The sequence below is a fragment of the Amblyomma maculatum genome, chromosome 2 (assembly GCF_055883805.1).
Source record: "Amblyomma maculatum isolate TAMU_Amacu chromosome 2, ASM5588380v1, whole genome shotgun sequence".
NCBI classification, from domain to species: Eukaryota; Metazoa; Arthropoda; class Arachnida; order Ixodida; family Ixodidae; genus Amblyomma; species Amblyomma maculatum.
Genome location: NC_139345.1, coordinates 111,598,963 through 111,620,305, shown reverse-complemented (window position 1 = coordinate 111,620,305; position 21,343 = coordinate 111,598,963). Strand labels below are relative to the sequence as shown.

Genomic DNA, 21,343 nt, shown 5'->3' with positions numbered 1-21,343 from the left:
TTCGTTACTCGAAGCTGGCTCTTCTGACAAGTAAGGCGGTTTAGTTGTCATGGCTATGGGGCTGTTCAATGAAAAATCCGTGGCTGCCATATAAAACCATTTTATAAGCGCTTCAAAAAAGCCGACCAAGGTAAGGGCCGCTACTGAGCAGCTCCCTGAAAAGCTCATTTTGGACAACCAGCTCAAATCTGTAAAGAAATTTTCGCAGAATTCGGTGTAAGGCTTTTTTCTCAGCGAAGACACATATGACATCGATACTATTGAGGGCCATCTTTACACAAGAGGGCTCACGGTAAAAGGTGATTGGACACTATTTTCAACGACATCTGAGTAGCCTTGCGCCAAAAGACCTTTTCGAGGTTATTAATTAACTCTGACGCTTTCATGCAGGAGATCCAGCAACACGTACTAGGGCCAAACATGGCATTTTCTGTAGACATTAAGGACCTTTTCCAGGAACTCAATCCATCCCGACGAACTGTTTTTTGCGGTGAGAGAAATTATTGAAGAGGCCTTTTAAATAAGATGTGAAATTCAAAGCGAACGTTTTTTGGAGCTCCTTGCAATGTACAGGGTCATCCAATTGTAGCAAACATAGCGCCCGACGTAGGCACATATCGATGCAAAGCAATGCAAGCACATATGGACCCGGATGTGCTGCTTGAACAGGGCCTGCCACTTAGCTTTATTGCGCGGCCGAGTCGGACGCAATGACGCTTCGAAAGCAGTGACCATGTTATAGCTAGAAGCGAACAAGGCTGTACCTCTCCTCGACTCTTGTCAAGTTTAACAACAAGTTTTATGTTCCGAAGAATCGGATTTCTTTAGGAGCACGTGTGGCCGCAGTGCTCTGCAATATATTTCTTGGCCAAGTTGGACCACTCGCTTCTAAGTGTTTGGACGACAGGTGTGTTCTGCGAATTGTCAAATATGTTGATGACTTTTTATGCCGTTAAACATCGGACGTAATGACTACTATGAGATGACAGCTGAGCATGTCTTGGCTGCCTTTAGGCGCTGCTCATCCCATTTGAATTTTACTCACGCATTAGCTGCAAACAGCCCCTTCCGTTATTTAGATAACCTTCTTTAAATAAGGCCATGTGCGCTGGATGTATTCACCAAGAACTAAAAAAAAAAGGGCTCTTACACTTCGAATCTAGTTATTCTAAACTATCAAGTGAGGTATTCTTAATGTTTGTTTCAAGAACGCTCTGAAAGAAATTTCCTGCTGCACCGTGTCAACCAGTGTCGCGAAGCAAGCCAGACGCTTGTCTGATGCCGGTTTCCGAGCAGAAATGTGGAAAGCGGTCGCTGAATCCGTTCGAAAGGCAACAAACGGCAGGGTTCAGAAGGGAAACAATGATCCCACTTACAAAAGGAAAAAAGTTCGTCATGCATTATTCACACAAAGTGGCACACATTGTTAAGGAGTTAATGACTGCGACGCTGCAACCATGCAGAGTAAAAAAAGTGAAGGGACAGCCACAATAAGGTACCGACGTAACAGATTCTCGCTGTCCATTGTCTTTTTCCATGCTAGGCACAATGTCGCAGTCATTTACTTAAACGTACCAATTAGCCCAACTGTCTCCTCTAACACTGCTGAGAAAGTCACCGAGCGCCAAGGGGACAATTTGATTTTCTCTGCACCAATTAAGCTTTGAGGCCTTTGTCCACGAAATATGCCTGGCGGAAATAAGAAGCGTCGCACGACAAAACGTATAACTATTTATGCAACGTGCCGGACCGATGTGATATACAAAAATTCGTTGACCTGTGGAAACATTTACATATGTATGACGAGTGACTGTGTGAACGAGAGGATGCGCCAGCACAGAACGAAAGTTGGCGCCGGTGAAGATGGCAATGTTTTAGATGTCCCAGTAAACGTTCCTCACGTTTCGCAGATGTCACTATTCTGGGCTACAGGAATAGATGGAAAGCTCGTGAAATCGTTGAGGCCTTTCAAATACCTAAACATGGCGATCCTTGCGTCAGTTCGCCATTGATAGTGCTGCCAACAAAATAGTTTGAATATTTAAATGAACATGGTTGAGTACCTGCCTTGCCTTGGCGCATGCGTAGTTTACTCAGCGGTATACTCAACAAAGAAATCAGTTTTTATTCCAGCCGTTTTCCAGTGTTATTCTGTTCCTGTGTGTTCGTCTTTTTTTGGCTGGTATATTTCTTCTTTACCATGTGATACCAACATGCCCGCTAATCAGCCCTTGTTATATTCCAGGGACATTTTTTCCGAGGACTTTTACCTACATCCCTACCTCCGATGTACTGTTTATGACAGAAGGAGCATTCTAGGAGATAGATAACGCTTTACGATGTGTGAATAAAGCCTGATTTTAAGTGGAAAGTGATATCGCTTGCAGTACTTTTAACCCTGGTGTCTTTTTGATTTCTCTCTCTCTTTCTATCTGGGTCGAGAGCAAGGATGTGGTTGTGTTAAATTTTTGTTGTCGAGTTAAAAATGCACTTGAACGCATATTAGGTTTATGTTACGTTCGTATGTTACCCTTAGTGCTCTCCGGAAATATTTTCGTCAGGCGTTCGGTACACGTTAACATAGAGTGGCACTTCTGCAGTATACTATTTATGCTCGGAAGGGCATTGGAGTATTTCTTTACAAAAGAAGGCTGGCATTCAGTGTTGGAGTTTGACTGTTTTGTGAGCACATCTTTGGGGTTTAAAGTGGTTGCTTTCTCGAGGGTCATATTAAGGTATAGTTATCGGGATGGTTTCTCTGAATTATGTTGCTTTCAGTTATTAGAGATCCGCTTAAGTAATTAAGTAATCAGTATCATCGCTACATATTCGTCTAAGCTGCGTCGGCAGCCCTACAAATATTCCTTGCTTACAATGTCTTGGATGATGAGTGGGGAAATCTAGGCACTTTCTGTGCAAAGAAGTTTAAGGTTTTCATTTTTCACTGACACCGTGGTGACGAGAAAGTCGACTTTCAGTTGCTCAGACTGACAAGTAAATTTAATGCTGTTCTGTTGATTATTAAGGTTAGAGACAAATAATTGGAGTTATTCAGATCAATGTTGTCATATCCTGAAGGTATAATTAACATAACGAAGGTATATGTGTGATTTTTCTGCAAATGAGATGAGTATTTTGGATTCTAGAACTTCAATGAATATATATCTGCTGAAGTCAGCGCGAGTGGAGTGGCTACGCTGGCTCCGAATATATGCCGGTAATAGAACGAATCAAACTCAAAATAATTTGAAGTTAGGACTAGTTTGTGGAGCGTTAGATAAAGTTCAGACGTATGCGGATAAGGGTTGTTGATTAATACTTGAGGGAGGGTGTCGATACCTTCATCGATAGGAATAGTAATGAACGGTGCCGTGAAATCAAGTGTGACAAGTATACGGTCATAGGAAAGGTAGGTCGTGTTATTGATTAGCTCAGTTATTCGGAGAAAGTGAGGTGTTTTCTCCACAAACGTAGGAACCTGAGTTGTGAGGTCTTCTAGGTCGTGATTTAGGAATATTAACAGGTTTTCTGCGGGCAATTTAATGTTAAAAACGTTTGGCCTTCCTGATATACCTCTGGTAATGAAAGCTTCTGCGGAAACCTTGTGGATCTTGGACAATAGGTAAAATCGACCTGCTTGTTTGTTTGATGGTTCAAGAAATGATAGTCAATCTCGGTATTTAGTTCAATGGCGAATAAATATCCTACTTTATTCAGGATGAATTCACTGAACTGTTCTGTCGGATCGGTATTTAACTTTTAATAGTGGCAAGAGTTGTTAGGCTGTCTATATGCCTCTTTTTTGTAATTTTAAACTGGGAGAATCACTATGCTACCACCTTTGTCTGCAGGCTTGATGCCTAAGTTCTCGAAGCTAGGTTGTCAAGAGTTGCTCGTTCAGTTACAGAGAAGTTTTTAGGCTTTCAAGCTTGCTTTGTTTTTTCAATAATTTCTTTTGAGACGGATTTAATATATAGGTCCTGCTAAGGGCCGCTTTCTGCTTCAGAAAAGAATGTTCTGGGGGCTCTGAGTGGGTTAGAGGCTCGCGGTACATTATTTATGTTTTCGGCGAAGAACTTCTTAACACGCATTCTCCTCTAAAATTTAAGTTCTATCGCATTGAACTTCACATTCATTAAAGCTATTGTTCTTCGGGCATAAGGTTAGGTCACGTCTTAGAATCTGTAGATCACTATCGCTTGAAGATTAATAAATGACAATGACGTTGCTATCATCTATGTCCTATCCTGTAGGTGAAACATGTCGCTGTTGTGAAACTGTAGGAGGTAAGCCTGGTTGCCTAGGTGTATCATTATCTAGCGGTAGCTTATCTCCTAAAAATTTACGCGGTTTGTTAACAACGTTTTGTTATTTCCTTCTCACAAATTATTCCTACGGGCAATGTTACTTTATCCAATCGGTCTTTGAGTACATCTCCTTGCTCTTGACAGTGTCGATTTAAAATGGCTATCAATGCAAGCGAGGCGTTATCTGAATTTTTTTGCAGCGAATCAATAATTCAGGTCGGAACGTACCGAGAGCGCATTTCACATTAATCTTGAGTCTTTTCACCAATATTGGTTTTGTTAAATAATATTTGTAAGCATGTTTGTGGCCAATTTTCTAGCAATAAGAACGAGGCAACGTTTTTGCTAGGAGATTCCGGTTGCGGTTTTCAGTAATTTCCTCTTGTTACTAGCGGACTTCCTGATAGGTATTACTTGTTTAGGGGCTATTGCGTTAGGGCTGGTGTTCGTGATGAAGGCCACGTCGATGTCCGTCTGGCAGCTGTTTTCTTTCCCAGAATGCGTCGGTGTCTGTGTGAAGGTACTGCGGTGTGTCTTCGAGTACATGAGTACGTGTTGTTCCGCAGGAGCTAGTTCCACAGCCTCCATTTGTGTGCACATGTTGCGGGTTCTGCCAATGAGAAGTCGTGGGCGTTCCGGTTGGTTATCCCTTTCGTGTGTAGTCAATTGTTCCGTGCAAACCAGAGAGGCGCGTCCACTTCAATAAGTTTCTCATTCTATACTTAATCATGCTGGCCATTTGTCGGACGCTTCGAAAGTTGGGGGGTAGTCTATCTCTGGCCCGGTGTGCCTCAAGGTCATTTTGGATTCCTGCGTAGGGGATTATTTCGAAGTGTTCATGACGGAGTTCCATGTCTAGCAAAACGTGGTTAACTTTTAATGCGCTCTCAGCGTGTGCTGTTAGGGTTCGTGACTGGTACATGTGCATTTCGTACTTGTTTGTGAGCCTGGTTAGGATGGTAGTTAGTGTGAGTTTCGCGTCTAATCTGTTGGCATGATCATCGTGTATAAGCGTTTGCATGACTTTAATCGTCTGTTCTCCAGTGCTGTGTTTCAAGTCATTTGTAGAGCAATGAACTACGTATCGTGGTGCTACGGCTATGAGTTTCCTTACGTCATCAATATGTCTAAGTATTTCAATTTGATTATCCTAATGTACTATATTTAATGAATTGCCTCGAGAATTTTGATACCCCTTATATTTGAAACTGTTTAGAGGTAGCTATAAACATCACGCAGAGCGCGAGCTCTTTCTTGGACAAGGCGAATCGGCACGTTTCCTTGGAGAGAACAGTAAGGGTACAGAAGGCGTGGCGTAGAAGTATGTGGCGGCGAAGCTAAACGTGGTAGGCAGGCTACAAAGCACGCAATCGTTTTATCTTGCACAGAGTTTCTAAAGAAAGGGAGGCGTGCTAGCTTTCTTCCCTTTTGATTTTGCTAAGCAAAAAGTAGGCAATCGTTGGTTGCGCCACTATCAGCGGCGTCTACTTTCGATGCAGAAACTGCAGGGGTCTTTTGAAACGCGATGCTACAAAGCGGGAGCCGCGAGAAGTGTGATGGATAGCCGGGAGCAATGCGCGGCATCCGGTAACAAGGGAGATGAAAAGCCTGCGTTAAAACTCGGCACCTCTGGAAGGGAATGCTGCCGCTGCAGCAGATTTTGCTCGTTTTAATGTGCTCCGGGTCATAGGCGTAAAGATGAGATCAAAAGTTTTACAACTAAGAAGAAACAAAACATGCAGCGTACAAAGGTGTAAGTTGAAACTTGCCGACGTTCAGCCCAAAAATCAATAGAGCAATGCAAAATTGCACTGAAATTTCATTGCTGTACCTTCTTTCTCCTGCACAGTTAAGCAATCTTGTCCGGTTCTCAAGCTCTTAACTAGCAGTGGTAACTGCTGGCAACCTTTCTGTTTTGTAGTGCACCGCGGCGACTGATTGGCTGCCTAGTTGTTAGAAAATGTGAAAAGCAAACGGTCCCATACAGTTTGTGCACGGTTCAATCCCAACACTTCATGTGGGTTACCTGGGTTGCCTAAAAATAAAGTTTTTGTCGCCTTCAAAATAAAAGTTTTTCTTACCTGGGTTGCCTGAATGACGGTAAAGTTGGTTACATTTAGCAGAAACAAAGTGAAAATGCAAGTTCTTGTATGGCGTCTTTGTGCAGCTCACCATATTTTCACAGTTGTAAATTCTCCCCCCCCCCCCCTATTTTCCAGTTGCGACGCCACGAACAGCTATATCTCGTACCAAAAATTAAAAAGATAACTTTTTTTATGCTCAATTCTAGCAAGCATATTTGAACGTATGTTGCATGAAAAATCCTGGAATATTCATAGGCGCCCCTAGGAGTTGACGCAATAGCGAGCAATTTTTCTTCACGTTTGGTGACTGTGCCAGGCCACAGCAGCACCCTCTGGGCGTGACGAGGGCTATAGCTATCGGTTTAAGTTAGCTGGAGGATAACTCTCCTTAAACCGATTAGGTACAAAAGCACCGTTTGGTATGGTTTGGCATGTGGTGTGCATTAAGAGACTGAAAAAGAGGTTGAACTGGCTGTTGTTTCGAGTACCTAATGCAAACTCACAGACTCTACCGGGTCAAGATCACGCGGGCAGCCTCCCCCCCTTTCTCTTCTTGTGTACTCCGGCGGCGGCACGCTGTTTGTGGCATGAGGGAGTTAGTTTTCAGCGAGGAGTTAGTATCACAATTTTTGCATTTGTCTTAATAGAGTCTTTCTGAGTACACCGACAAGGAAACATTTTGGAGTAAATAAGCTGAATATGATGTAGAGCAAATAAGAGCGTGTCACAAACGTGAACATGTGACAATCATGGTAAATCCTTCCGGGGAACTGGTAAGCGCGACACTGACCGCTTTAAATACTTTAACTCAACCTCTGTTATTGCGTGCCCAAAGTATGATAGCCTAAACTTGAAGGTGAAGGTAAAATCTAAATTTGCATTGAGCGTGAACACACTGGTATATTTGGGCCCTGTTCATTACTCGGTGAGAAGGAGCCGTATGACGAACTGAAAGAAAAGTTAGACTCTGAGTTCACTGTGGCTTTTTTTCTTGCCTGGACGGTATTTCTGCTTCCGTGAGCATGTTTAAAACCTTTTCTGAGTTTCTGTTTAGATATTCAACAAGGCGGCACCTGCACATATCTTTATTTTCTTATCATCTCGACCACAATGAGGAGAATAAGGAAAACACTGTTTTGGGCTGAAAATCAAATGCAGCCTATTTGTCCAATGTTTTGGGTTGTCTTGAGGCTTTGCTGCAACTGCTGTAGAGTCTATGAAGATGGCATGAAGAAATTGAATAAGTTTTCTTTCAAAAGATATGAATTTTTAAAAGCATGTTGCTAGAAGAAAAACGCAGTGAAATTACTGAAGATCTATTCGCTTTTATTGTCGCAAAATGAAAAGTTGATGCAAGCAAACCAATAGAACGCAGCGGAACATGACGAATGTATCGTTAACCCGAACTTGAATTAGCGTTACCACTTTAAATCATTGCAGCCAGCATGTTCGTGGTTATATAGTTCATAATGGGCTCTGACATTCGTAATGTTATCTGTAGTGAATAACGCTAATTACTGTTCACTTGGGCGAAGTCTCTGCTCCTGTAATCAGCACAAAGTCTGTGTGGGTGATGTTTCCTGTTTCGGAAGCTTAAAGCGAAAAAAAAAATCTTTTTTTTTTTTCTATCATTGTCTTGCAAGTTTTATTATTCGGTAACCTAGAGGCGGGATTAAAAGTAGCAGGAAACTCCTTTTCATGAGGTTGTTTGAATTGCGACAAGCTGGCGATTCATTACCAATAGCAAGAGGCACTCAGTTGGAACCACAACGCGAATGTCAGTACAAATATTTCCGAATCTGAAACGATTTTTGAAACTCTGAGTATTAAATATAAAGTTTCATTATTTTTTCGCGAATGTGGGGTTCATCAAAGAATAAGTCTCGACAGTATCATTTGCGCTGCCGAGGGAAATAAAAAAGGCGAGAGAGCAGAAAATGGCCACTTGCAGTTCATGCAACAACAAAAAACCAGTTCGCTGATAGTGGCAAACTTCAGCAAGCAGTCGTAACAAAGACGAAAGAAGCATGAGTACAGAAAAAAAAAAACACACAGCTGCGCCGCGTTATATAGAGAAAAATATTAGCCAAAGTTTAAGTCTGCTTAATCCGATTATGGTGCGAAAGTACTGTTTGGCATGGGTTTGCTTGGACATTCAGCAATGAGAGACTTTCGCAGAGTTTGGCAAAGCATTAAAACTTCTTTATCTGGTTTATTTACGGTGCAGGAAAGGGCATTCTTTGTCTCACTTGCAGTGGGCACCTACCTAAATAAGAAAATTATTTGTTCAGTTCTGACGGTCACTAATTGCTTTCGTAATAAAAGCAATGCAACTGCTATGATCAAGAGTCGATGGAGAGACCGACTAACTCCTCTCACTATGTGCTCCTCTTGCAGCGCCATCGAGCGGTTACATTTCATGCCGATGGGCAGCGCCGCAAGACTTCTGGCGCAGAGTACTGGTCTTCGGGCGCATTCTGCAACGCTAAAGTTCCCGCTCGAATGCGCATGCTTAGCTTGGGCTGCACGTCAGAGCGTATAGACTGCTACAAGCCGCGCACCTACACCGCCCTCCACGATACATGAAAGGTACACAACGGAAGTCAGCGCAAGCGTTGGAATGGTATTGCAGCATGTAGGCACCAGGGTGCAACCCACGGCAACACAAAATGTCGTCCATATTCGCCTTCGTATGCTCGTCTGGTTCGACGCAGTATTCTTCATCTGCTGAGCCAACAACGGTTGCTAAAAGCCGTTCATGTGGCTGATGCTGGCAGGCGTCGTAGTGCGAACGAAATAAGTAGCAATGTTAGCGCAATTCTGTTCACCGCTCTGTGGAATTTGCCACTCGCAATAATAAAGGGATTGCTTTTAAACGCTCAAAACAATGCGGAATGCAAAAAAAAAAAAAAAAAAAAACAGAAAAGCATACGTGTATCCAGGCCAGCGTTTACATGAGCTCTTTACTATTGAAAACGCACAGCCAAAAGTTCTGTTTTGCTGCATAGACACCGGTTAAATTTTCAAAGAACGCTCCTGAAAAGTACAGGTCTGCATCTATATATAAAAAAAAAAAGCTGTCATAATGACAGAGCGATGTAAGGGACCACGCATTTTTTTTTTTGTCAGCTTATACCCCCCTCAAAATTCCCTGCACGGTTTATGTAATAAACCGGATTTGACTCGCGACTTGCGTAGAAAGTGAGGAGCGACTAGATTGTCCTTTCTACCCATCACAGAATAAGATGAGACGTTTGTGTGACCCTGCGCTATAAAAGCTTATTGGTATGCCGAGCGCGCGACGATGCAAAGTGATTCTGCACTGGATGGAAATAATGTGCTTTTTTATGCCTGGAAAGTACAGAATTTTTATTATTTATTGCAGGATATGTTCAGATCCAATCAATTTCGCGTTGCTTACAAACATTAAGCAGCGGCTTAGGAAGGTTATACATACAGAAGTAACGTTTAGGGCTTGTTCCGCTAAGATTCCCATGCCTTATTTTTTTTTACCCGGTATTGTCAAGTTTAGCTAATTTTTTGCTTCGCTAACTTCTACTGCTACTCATGAAGGAGGCCTGCTTAGTACCCAGAAATGTGGCGCAACAAAAACAATTGTGTGAGAAGAAACAGAAGACATAAACACAAACACGGTCGGGGATCCCTCAGCCATGGCGGCTCCAAATCAAGTAACCGGATACGATCCGGAGACCCTACGGATCGTAAGCATGGATACGACCCAAACCGAGGGTACGGTTAAAGCCAAGGCATCTCTGCCAACTGAGGAACATTACCTCCAAGATATAGTCCGTGTCTGGCGCGGAAGGAAGAACACGGCGGCGACAATGAGGAATGCCGGTATGGGTGCGGCCAAGCAACAGGCGGCGGCTCACTCCGAGCATATGCAGGGTAGGAATGCACCGCGCATAGACTCGAAGTGTGCTAAGCAACTCAGGCGGCATCCGCAGAACACGCTACACATCGAAAAACACGACATGATCGTGTGCTAAAGCCACGAGAGACTATCAACCTCAAGGCAGCTTTTCTTCATGGACAGGCCGGCGCTACAATACAGAGCATCCTCCTGGATGATGCAAATTCTCGGCCTTGCGGTGTGGACCGTCTGGGAACAAAACATGCTAGTCTGTGTGTTGAAATCAGTGGATGCAGCGGAGAAGCTACTCCAGGGTATCATGCTGCCGGTCGGAGGACGTCAGCTACCATTCCGGGGACACCCCAAGCTCTCCGGCGAGTTCTTTCAGGGCGTCATAAATGTCTCTACAGACAGAACATCCGAAAATGTCAACGAAAACTCAGTGTCGAACGAAATTTACTCTCTGTGCGCAAGCTAGGGTAATCGCCGGTTGCGGTGATCGCCTTCGCGGGGACCAAGGTACCACGGACCGTGCTATACAGCCGCGAGCGGCTCGCTCGTCTCTCTAAGAAAACAGTGTCTGTATGTCACCGCTATGGCACAGTGAGTGATCAGGCCGACAGCTGCCTGCGACCGCAGCCCGGGCGCTGGGGACGCTGCGGTATACAAGTTCCTGCTGCCACATCCGACGGCCCAGAAGAACACCAGTGTACTCCGAGCTGCCTCATCTGTGGAGGCGGCCAATCAATTGGAGCTCCCGGCTGTGCCAGGTGGTTCTGAAAGGCTATCAAATCAGGCGGCCCGCCCGGATCCTTGCCTAAGCAGCTTCCTGTATCCAAAGGCTGGCTACAAGAAACCGCCAACCGAGAAGCAGAAATCCAAGAAATCCCAAACTGTACCATCTAACACTCCAAAGTTCATGGCGAGGCTCCCGGCCCTCAAGTCCGATTTCTTCCTGCCCTTGGCACCCAAGCAACAACAGGTGAGCAGTTGGAGTGAGGCAGTCCCCGGAGGGAGGCCCTCCGCGGAAGCGGAGAGGACTCAGCTTTGACCTGATGGAGAGGGACAGGTCAGCCTGGTGGCATTAATTTGTCATCGAGCAAACTAAGGCAGTTTTCCCGATGACGGGTGGATTGACTTTTGGTTGGTCACTGGGAGGGGCTGCGTCCTCCTGTAACCGAGAGGGGTGCAACCATTGGCGATGAAGCCCTGAGGGATAAGGCTGGGAGCAATGGCGCGCTCCTGTAATCGAGAGAGGCCACGCCGGTGAATGCTCAGACGGCCGACTGGAACCTCGGAGCCTTGTGCACTCTGAGGAAGTCTATCGCACTAAAGTGGGGTAGATTCTCGGGCTTAGAAACTGCTACGCTGGGGCCCACCGAAAATGACAGCCTTTACCGATAATGTACCCTATTGATAAACGGGACTAGGGATAAGGCTGGGGAGCTCCCAACTCCCTGTAATCCAAGGTGGAAGCCACTGGAGTTGGAGGGGACCACTCCTCGTAGCGGGAAATAAGTCTGTTCACCCGTCGGTGCAGTCCAGGGATGGGCTGTGCCGGCTAAGTCTCTATGTGAGGACGCCGCAGGGGAATCCCCGCTGACTAATGTCATCAGGGGTAGGGGCAACCCTGTGTAACCCAGCCCGCGAGGAGGCATGGGGGCGCTGTTAGAGACTGTCTTCACTCCCCCTCCGGCGTACGCCAGGGACGTCCTGGGAAACACTGAGGCCTGCGGGCGTCTCAGCAGGCTAAGAGAGTGAAGACGAAGCGAAAGCAGAACTGGTGCAAGCACCCTTTGAGAGTCTGTCAGTAGTACCGCTGTGAGACCAGAGGGGTGGGGGATGAAGCCTCCACTCGCGCTTCCGGTACGTAGGCGGTAGGTCCCAAAGAGTTTTGCAACAGGGCCGGCGCCCGATCCAAGACGCTTAACAAAATTTGGTAGAATCGGGCTCTCGCGTGGAGCGCAGCACGAAGAGAGTTACCGAAGTCGGGGGCGCGAAGGCGTCTGGCAGGGGTGCACGTCTTGGGAGTGCACCACGGGTGTTGCGATCCCGCCTGCCCGAGAACGTGGGTGCGACCCACAACACGACCAACGCTGTGGCAGTAGTTGACAAGTCCGCCACGCGCGCTGGGAGAGCTGCAGGATTCGTTTTCAGCTCGACGATGACAAGACGTAAACTGGGACAAGAGCGGTCCCCGGCGTGGGTGTCCGCCATTTTGTGGGACTTAGCTCTTGAGAAGGGGCTCGGCCTGGGCGATCCCATGTAAGCCTGGGGGATACTGTTTGGCGAGCTAAACTCTTCTTTTTAATGTACATTTTTTACATTTTTATGTCTATGTTTTTTTCATCTAAATTATTTTTTTTATTTTGGGCGTTTAGCTCCTTTTCTTTTATCTTAAATTGGATTAAGCCTGGCAAAGCTTTGCTGGTCCGGGCTCCCTCCCTCTTTCTTTTACATTTTTTTTTCGTCATATTCTGAGAGGAATACTATTTTTTATTTATCGCATACTGCGGACCAAACATAAGGTAAAAAGGCCTCCTCATCTTCGCTCGCCTATCAAAACCGCTTTACATCAGCAGGTAGAGGAACTAAGGGGCCAGAACCAAATTTTAGTGCGCAAAATTCAACAAATAAAGGCCAAGGAGGCAGGGCCAACCAAACCCACTGAAACCGAGCCAGAAGAGGAGGAAGACAGATAATCCGTAGCATCCTGCCTAACTAGTGTCTTACAGCGGTTTGCGAACACGATTATTAGATCAGTTCCCGCTGCCGGTCACGACAGCCTCGGGGCCCTGCAACGCGGCAGTCCACGAGTCCTTCGAGGGCATGTTCAAGGCGGCCCTAATCCAAGGATTTCCCGAAATTGTGGCCCACGTCACTGACTCGGTCATTAAGGCGGCGCAGCCCTGGGTCAGGACCCAGATTAAAAACACTTGCTGCGACTCTCCGCTCCTCAAGCGCAAGATAGCCTGCCGTCAGTCAGCGGAGAAAAACTGCTCAGGACCGGCTCCCTCTAGGTCGGTGCCGTCCCCGACTGGTGCTGCGCCCCCTTCCGGCCCTAGCCAGACCCCCGCCACTTAAAATAAATACAGCAATGTTGCTTGCGGACCTAACAGGTAAGCACACATTTTTGAAAAATTGGAGATCATCCAATAGAACTGCAGGGGCTTCAAGGCAAGCAAAAAGCTGTCACACCTCAAACTCTACTTGCAGTCCCTGGGTGACATGCTCCTTGACATGCAGGAGCCCGGCATTGACGCTAAATTCTCAGGCTACAGCACTTTCCACGAGGGCCCAGAGACGTACATCCTGGTGAACAAGGCTTATACCGCAGTTCAGGTCGACTTATACTTGAGCACCGAGCACTAATACACAATGGTCCGGGTACTGCCTCCCAGACGCCAAGACCTGTCAATACATATCCTTACTATATATTGCCCCTGCCCGCGTAAGTCGCTCGCAACGTTCAGTGAAATTTCCATTTGCGCGATAAACCTCACAAAGAACCCCTAGTGCTCGTTGCAGACTTCAATGCTCCCAACCTTCACTTGGACTATCACTTCGAAAAGGCCACAGGACGTAGGCTGGTGGAGCTCATCTCCACTCTTCGCCTAACGTTGCTCATGGACCCGGCGTACCCCACCCGAGTGGGGACTCGGTAACCCGTGACACGTGTCCTACCCTTTTTCTAATTAAAGAGACATGAGAAGTGGGATGGAAGAACTTGGGCGATTATTTAGGCAGCAATCACTGCCTTCTGCGTGTTACACTCCCAGCAAAGGCAGCGCGCAAAAAATGAGGTCAAGCCAAAAGGCCGATTGGCACAAATTTCGAATGCAAGCAATTCCTTCGGTACTCTTTTCCGGAGGCTACGCGGAGTGGGATAAACACAAAGACAACATTCAGAAACAACACGTCACTACACTACAAACTACCGAACAGAACCCCGCAGTGGACACTCACCTCCTGCACTTGTGGGAGGCGCGCCGGAGCTTAAAACAATGGTGAAAAACCTGATTATTCGCGAACAACGCGCCTGCATAGCTTAACTCGGAGAGCAGGCTGCATCCTATGCTGCCCAGCCCTCAGATTCAAATTGGATAACACGCTGCGACGTTTCACCTAATATGATGAGTTCGAAGGGGACCTGGCGTCTTCGTAGTGTCATCGACTCCTTTTAAACGACAGGGGAGATGCAAAAGCAGCTTCGGCGTTCTCTGCATTGGTACCAAGGTACGACGGCGAAGCTTGCGGACACCCTCTGCGACAAATATGTGTGTCGTACGGAGGACCCAACTGGGCCCGATTACACGTATCTGACAAGCCTAATCAAGCAAACGATGCCCCTTTCGAGTCGCTCGGCCTTACGTCGGCCTTAGCTTAGCGGCACGGGACGGGAGTGCATAACAGTGAAAATATTAACGAACCTCCTGGGCTCGGTGGACCTCCATTTGTTAGAATACATAAACCAAATCTGGGAAGAGCGACCATTTCCTCCCGAAAGGAAAACGCCACTTGTGACGTTCATCTTCAAAAGAGGTACGGCCGTGAATGCGTACAAACTGAGGCCTATATCACTGACATCGCGTGTGGGCAAACTTATGGAGACGTTAGTACGGGATCGCCTCTCTCCATACCTGGAGGCCAAGGGCGCCTTTACAGCCACCATGTTCGGGTTTCGCCCGCATATGTCCACGCAGGACATTTTTTTTTTTCAGCTACATAGAGGCGTGATCCAACCCACAACTATGCAACGTATTGACAAAGCCATCCTCGCCCTTGATCTGAAGTGGTCTTTTACAATGTTAAACCAGTAGCATCCTGGCCAACTTGAGCTCAACCAAGTGCGGCGCTAAGGTATACGCGCATGTAAGAGATTTCTTCTCCAAGCGCCAGGCGTTTCTCTAGATTGAGAACGAGGAGTATAGCCCTTACCTCATGGGAATTCGGTGAACTCCTCAGGGAGCGATGCTATCCCCCCTTCTGATCAACATAGCTATGATGCGCTTCCTATAGCCAAATGGTCCGGGTGGAAGGAATTTAACATGTGTTATAAGCAGATGACATTACTATTTGGACCACCGAGGGGAAGCCTTGGGGAAATAGAGGACCGCCTTCAGCGGGCCGCTTCCATGGTCGATGCGTATGCTATCGACTCTGTGCTCCAGTGCGCTGTAGCCAAATCAGAGCTTCTGCATGTCAGAACTAACCCAAAGGACAACACAGCAATATACATCTTTTTGTCGGGAGGTCCTATCAGAGAAGTGGAGGAGCTCCACATTCTGGGCCTGCTTATTGATCACAGACTCAGATGGAACTCCGCTATTATCTTACCGCGAAAGCTCGGAGATATGAACGCGATCTCTCGCGACGCCAGTGGCATGCATGGTATGAACAATTTTCTGATAAATCATCGAATGCCTCACTATGGCGAACGTTTCGTGCAATGGAACATGGTCGTCGTTCTACTGACGCAGCAGCAACAGCATGCTTTGCGGCTAATCTGTCGCCGGGTGATTTCGCCAAAGAAGGTGCTCGAAAAGTTTTCCCAAAATGCGATATACTGCCTTCTTCAGCTGTAAATCTTAATTTGGCAGGTATCCCTGCAGACGCATGGAAACTACCATCTGCTGCCGACGCAGAAGGAATTGCGAGCCCCTTTTCGATGTGCGAGCTGCTGGCTGCAATTGACGATGCGAAACGGAAAACACGGCCTGGACAAAATGCAGTATGAGGTTTACAAGAACCTCAGTACTGCTGCACTTCCTCAAATACTAGACACCATAAACAAAGTGTGGCTTGATGGTGTCGTACCCAAGAGCTGGAAAACCGCTGTCGTGATCCCTATTCCCAAACCTGGGAAGCCTCCAACGGACCTCGCCAGCTTACGACCAATCTCCTTAACATCAACGCTTTGCAAGCTCGCAGAGAAAATGCTAGCCACATGACTTTCTTGGTGGCTTGAACAGCATGGTTTTTATCACCCTGCTCAAATTGGATTTCGTCCATACATAGGAGGACGGGTTGGCTGTCTTGGCATCAGCAGTTCTGTCATCTACCCGCAGCCGCAATGTACGTACCATATTAGCAATGGATGTTGAAAAGGCATATGACAACATCAGTCATGCTGCAATCCTGAATGCCATTGACATGCTTCATCTCCCTCCGAGAGTACGCACTTTTGTCGCATCATTTTTGGACTGAAGAAAATTTGCAATACGCCTCAGCGGTGACACTGTTGGTTCATTCGTTTCACTACGTGGCGTGCCCCAGGGATCAGTATTGTCTCCGACGTTACTCAATATTACTTTCATCCCACTGGCGTGGCGTTTACATGATATCCCTGAAATCAAGTTTTTGCAGTACGCAGATGATATCACGGTATGGAGCACTCACCATGATCTTCTCACTCAAGAGGCCGCCCTTCAGTCAGCATTAGACGTAACCTCTGATTACGCATCCTCCATTGGCCTTCAACTTTCTGTGTGTAAAACTTCATACACGTCAGTCGCCAACCGCTGGGGACGCCGTAAACTTGCCTCAAATCCAATTCGTCTCTCTCTATCAGGTACCCCAATACAAGAAAGTTCGAGCCTGCAAATTGTGGGCTTAACAATTCACCAATCAGGATCAGCGACTGCTTGGCTCTCTCAGGCAAAAAAGCGAGCACTTCGAACTATAAGTTTAATAAGAAGAATTGCACCTAAAACGGGTGGCGCTGGCTCGTCTGTTGCACGCCAGTTAGTGAGGGCGGTTCTGCAGCCCCGTATTGTTTATCAGGCCCAGTTCTAGCATCTTACAAGGGCACAGTGGGATTGCCTTGAAGCCGTAAATCGAGAAGCTATGAGGACCATAACATGCCTTCACGAATCACACCGGTCGAAGCGTTACAGGAGAATGCGCAGCTCAACACCATCGATGAACTGGTGCAGCAGCGCCGTGATGCTCGCAGACTCAAGGCCACTTTGTCACATTCCACGCAAGCACTGAGGGCGTATGCAACGTAACACATTATTCTTCAACCACCTGCGCCAGTTCTCCCTCCCTGGAAATTTATACAGTTAGGAGACAACAAGCCAACTGACATCCGCAGACCGACGTCTGCCAACTCTGCATCGTTGCTACGCCAGAGATTTGAAGAGCAAGATACTAACCTGCCTCAAGATTCCATAGTAGTGTACGTAGATGGAAGTCTGCAAGGCTGTGAAGCCAAAACGGCAATCCACCGTCCACGGAGACCTAGCCTGAATCAGACAACTACGTTTCAGCTTTCGGAACCACTTACATCTTTCTGCGCTGAGCTTGTGGCAGTTCAGGAGGCACTCTGCTACGTGACTTCTAAAACCATGCTCCTTACAGCCCACATTGTCATCCGCACTGACACACTTCAAGCAGTACGTCTGCTCCGACGTGTCAGCCGCTGCCCTAAATTTGCCAGGACATCCACCAGCTTGCGGCGCGCATCCCACAATCAATACGCACTGAGTGGATCCCGCGGGATCTGCTGCCTTCCCAAAGTCAAGCTGATTTTGCAACCCGCCTCGTGAACCAAGACGCACCAATCCCACGGCTTCTCGAAGTCGACGACGCTACCCTCCTTTTGTCAAGAAAGGAGCACTTCCGGCGCCGCACACGTGCACTTATCCCTCCGTGTGCGATATCCCTTCCCCGCGGTCTCACCCGCGCAGAGGAGGTTGCGCTTAGGAGGATCCGGGTCGGTGTTGCCCTTACACCAGCTGTAACTAGGACGTGGTCATACCTCCAACACTTATATCCTCGCCCAGGATGCCCGATCTGTAACAACGAAGATGTCGAGGCCGACATCCACCACTTGCTGTGGGACTGCCCAGCACTCAAGCCAACACGAATCCGGCACCTGAGAATAGCTGGCCTTTCAGCAACCAATCCTGCCTCATACGTCACTTGGACGCAGGGACCTAATCATCGCTCACTTCTGGACTTTATAAAATCAGCCAACTTTTTTCCATTCATTTAATCATTTATTCATCCTTCATCTCATAACCTACTGATGCCCTGAGGCAATAAATATTGACTAAAAAAAAGAAAAAAAAAACTCCGCTATTGGAAAACTCAAGAAGGTTGGCGAAAAGGCAGGGACACAAGCCGGGCAGTCTGCGCCGCAGGGACAAGCTACGGCTCGTCCATGCTTTCGTGACTAACCGGATACTATACGCCGTGCCATATCTTCGCACTACTAATCAACACAATGAGCGAATAGACGCCATCATCTGCAAGGTCACTAAGGGAGCCCTGGATCACTAGGTGCTACCTCTAAAGCCAACTCAAGGCTTTGGAGGCGCTCAACTCCTACCAGGAGCTGCGCGAGACCCACCTCGTGAACCAGTACACGCGGCCCATGCTGACGCCACCAGGGTGCCGCCTGCTTAGCCGCTTACGCATCCAAGGTGATTGCACTCCAGAGGAGACGAAGCGTATCCTAGATCTGTGGCGCCATATGCTCTGGGTCTCTCCGCTACCCCGTAACATTGATACCGACACGCACGAAAGCGGGCGACAAGCGTGGGCTCAGGCGCTTGAGGGGCGGTACGGCTCCTGACCCGGTGTATATTCAGTGTGTTGTTGGGTAAGGTGGTGACATCGTAGAAGAACACAGCGCAAGAGACGTTGTGCCTACTTTTTTGTCCCGTCTCTTGCGCCATTTTCTTCTACTGGCGTGCGTTATACAGACATAGCAGGGCCGTCTCCGACGGGATTTTAAACGGCCTCTGTTGTTCATCGGGAAAGACACGCTGATGGACTCTCCTCCCAAGCACAAAATTCAGCACGAGCCTAGGAAGTAGCCTTACGGCTTACTGCCGCAGACCACAATTCAAAGATGATTACGGATTCCCAAAAAGCGTGTATGATTACTTGGTAGGGGAGATCTCGCCCTTAGTGAGTCGAAATCTAAGGTGGCCTGCCACAGCTCCAACGTCAAAGAAAATCATTTAGACACCTGGCCAACAGGGCTTACGAGGTAACGAAACCGCAGACGTGGCTGGTCATGTGCTTACTCACCGGGCTCCTCGACAAAGCTCTTCTGGCTCGGAGACAAACCAGCCGCTTCTGCGGTTCAAAGAAATCATAAAGCATTATAGCTACAACCACCGTCTTTTCCCGGCTCCTTCAAAGAGATTGCGTAAGGAAGAGGAACGAAGTTTAAGGCGCCTTCAAACAGGCACTCTTCTATGTCCTGCAATCTTAATGAATTAGGCTCCAAACGCGAATGGACGATGCCCGCACTGTGAAGAAACCTGTGATATCATACACATGGTATGGGCATGTACTCGAAATCCTTACCTCCCCCTTCCCCTACCCCTTCCCGAGAAGCATGAGATACTGGACACCTCTACTGCTCCACACTGGAGTCTCAAAGGGCTCTGGTGAAATTGGTGCGAGACGGGGCCTCGTCATACGGTGTCCCGGACTATAGGGACGCCGACTATGTTGCAGGGTCACTGTGTGGTTAACAAATTCTAATGGAGGGGAAACAGAGGAGAAGATGTGGTGAAGGGTAGCAGTTCCTGGCCCTACGGGGCTGGCACGGTAGGTCAACGCCGCTTGCGGCGGGGGCTAGCCAGCCACCGAATTTTATCTGTTGTAGGCTGTCATTGCACCTGTCACTGCTTCGGTGGTGGACGACAGCTGTTGTTGCGGCGTGCATCTTTCTCTCCCTCTTCTTTTTCCTTTCTTCTCTATTTTATCTTCTGTCCGCACGAGGCAGCGGAGGTGGCTCAGCAAGAGAGCCAGTAGCAGGCCTGTACATTTTCTTTTCTTTCTTCCCAAGCCACAACAACAACAACAACCAAACTATAATTATTCAATATACGTTTCTACCGCCACCGGAGGCTGCGTTTCGATGGACTCGAAACGAAAAGGCGTCCGTGTGTCACCCGTTAATAATTAGGGGGGATTATTATTAACGATGCGCCCTTAATGGTGCGCACACTCCCGGACACCCTTTGAGTGAGTGGGGGTAGCTGTTCCGGTCGCAAAGGAGATGCCCTCGACCTGCGTGGCAAGCTCAGCCGGAATTCAACTACCTTGTGGTGACAGAAGGGGGTGGTCGTTTGGTGCCCGGCGGTCGCCGGTTCAAACCAGAGAAAGGATCGGAGTCAGAAGTAACAAACAAAACACAATTTATGCACAGCAAGAGACGATACAAAGGAATACACAATATCACTTGAAATACATAGACGAGAGGTTCACAGAATACAAACGCTAAGCATGCAATTACACAGGTATCCAATAACGTAGAGGCTTTACAACAGATGAAACACGAGAGAGTACATAAACAAACACCAAATTGTTCACCGGGCACTGTTGCAGTCCGACGCCTCAAGAGTCACGATGTGGCCGCCATACGAGACGAGCGCCGCTCCCTTGAAAGTCCGTGGGCTTGCCAGCAGCGGGTGATCCCCGGGAGTCCAGCCGAAGCACAGGCGAACACGTCGCAAAACACTGACGAACTGACTGACTGGCTCATCAAGCGGCGCGGTCTCTTTAAATAGGGCGCGCCGCGTCTGTTTGTTAGCACGCGTCAAAGCTAGCGCGCACACACACATAGCTTCGCTGGTTATAGCTCCCTCTTCTCCTCCCGTCGAGCCGCGCGTCGTCATTGGCCAGGTCCCATAGAACCTTCTCGAAAGGCCTGGCACATTCCAGGCCGATGAGCCACCGTCCTCCCCGGGCAATGGGGAAGAGGGTCACGGCAAGTCGTACAAAGCTACGCGCTCTCCCGCGCGGGGAAGGGGGCTTTTCTCTCCATGCCTTCCACGCGACGCCGTGCGGGCCTCGCGCCGTACCGGCTTGATGAAAATGGGCGCCGATTTCGTGACACCGTGTAATGTGCGATGTAGAGCACGTCAATATTTTGAGGTCAACGTTAAGGAACTGCATGTGGTAGATAGTAATCCTCCGCTGCGGCAACCCCTTTTTTCTCTTCGCTTTTACTACAACCTTCCTCCCTTCTCATAGTGCGGGTCAGGCGTCCACAGAAAAAAAAAAATATGACAGATACCGCGCATTTCCTTTCCTACAATTCTTTATTACTC

At 47.7% G+C, this 21,343-nt stretch overlaps 1 protein-coding gene and 2 pseudogenes across 1 annotated transcript in view; 2 read left to right on the top strand and 1 right to left on the bottom strand.

Moving 5' to 3' along the window:
* Positions 1-21,343, bottom strand: part of LOC146199560 (putative G-protein coupled receptor 150) — a 41,112-nt gene that overhangs the window by 3,721 nt on the left and 16,048 nt on the right. The window lies entirely within an intron of this gene.
* Positions 10,063-13,349, top strand: LOC146199562 (uncharacterized; annotated as a pseudogene).
* Positions 14,870-19,759, top strand: LOC146199561 (uncharacterized; annotated as a pseudogene).